The sequence below is a fragment of the Capricornis sumatraensis genome, chromosome 11 (genome assembly GCF_032405125.1).
Source record: "Capricornis sumatraensis isolate serow.1 chromosome 11, serow.2, whole genome shotgun sequence".
Taxonomy (NCBI): domain Eukaryota; kingdom Metazoa; phylum Chordata; class Mammalia; order Artiodactyla; family Bovidae; genus Capricornis; species Capricornis sumatraensis.
Window position 1 is genome coordinate 54,408,181 of NC_091079.1, and position 1,366 is coordinate 54,409,546.

Genomic DNA, 1,366 nt, shown 5'->3' on the forward strand with positions numbered 1-1,366 from the left:
CACATCCATACATGACTACTGGAAAAACCATAGACTTGGCTAGATGAACCTTTGTTGGCAAAATAATGTCTTTGCTTTTGAATATCCTGTCTTTGTTGGTCATAACTTTCCTTCCAAGGAGTAAATGTCTTTTAATTTCATGGCTGCAATCACCATCTGCAGTGATCTTGGAGTCCAAAAAAAATCTGACGCTGTTTCCACTGAGTTGATATACAAATTATGGTATATCCACACAATGGAATCCACATAGCGGAATCCACAGTGAAGAAGAACAAACTACCAATACACACAAGCATGGATGAATCTCAGAAGCATTATACTGAACAAAAGAAACCCAGATGAGTACCTTCTGTATGACTCTATATAAAAATGGGAATAATAGTTGTCTGTGGGCTGGGGATATTGACTAGAAAGTGGCAAAGGGGGATCTTATATGATTGAAATGTTCTATATTTGGATTTATATGATGGTTACAAGGGTGTATAACTGATTACAATTGATCAAAATAAAAACATAAGACCTGTGCATTCTATAATGTGCAGATTTTTTTAAACACACATAGTTGCCATTAAAAGTTAAAAGATTAATTCATTCATAAAACATTTTTTGTGTTTCTAACATCTTTTGTCTCTCATCATCCCTTACAAATAAATCTCCACTACAGAGCAGAAATGTTAGAAGTTATATTGCATATGAAGCAATTAAGTATTAAAAACTTTTCTTCACTTTCTTCATGACCCAGATAATCACGATGGTGTGATCACTCACCTAGAGCCAGACATCTTGGAATGTGAAGTCAAGTGGGCCTTAGAAAGCATCACTATGAACACAGCTAGTGGAGGTGATGGAATTCCAGTTGAGCTATTTCAAATCCTGAAAGATGAGGCTGTGAAAGTGCTGCACTCAATATGCCAGCAAATTTGGAAAACTCAGCAGTGGCCACAGGACTGGAAAAGGTCAGTGTTCATTCCAATCCCAAAGAAAGGAAATGCAAAAGAATGCTCACACTAATGCACAATTGTACTCATCTCACACGCTAGTAAAGTAATGCTCAAAATTCTCCAAGCCAGGCTTCAGCAATACGTGAACCATGAACTTCCAGATGTTCAAGCTGGTTTTAGAAAAGGCAGAGGAACCAGAGATCAAATTGCCAACATCTGCTGGATCATCAAAAAAGCAAGAGAGTTCCAGAAAAACATCTATTTCTGCTTTATTGACTATGCCAAAGCCTTTGACTGTGTGGATCACAATAAACTATGGAAAATTCTGAAAGAGATGGGAATACCAGAACACCTGACCTGCCTCTTGAGAAATCTGTATGCAGGTCAGGAAGCAACAGTTAGAAGTGGACATGGAACAACAGACT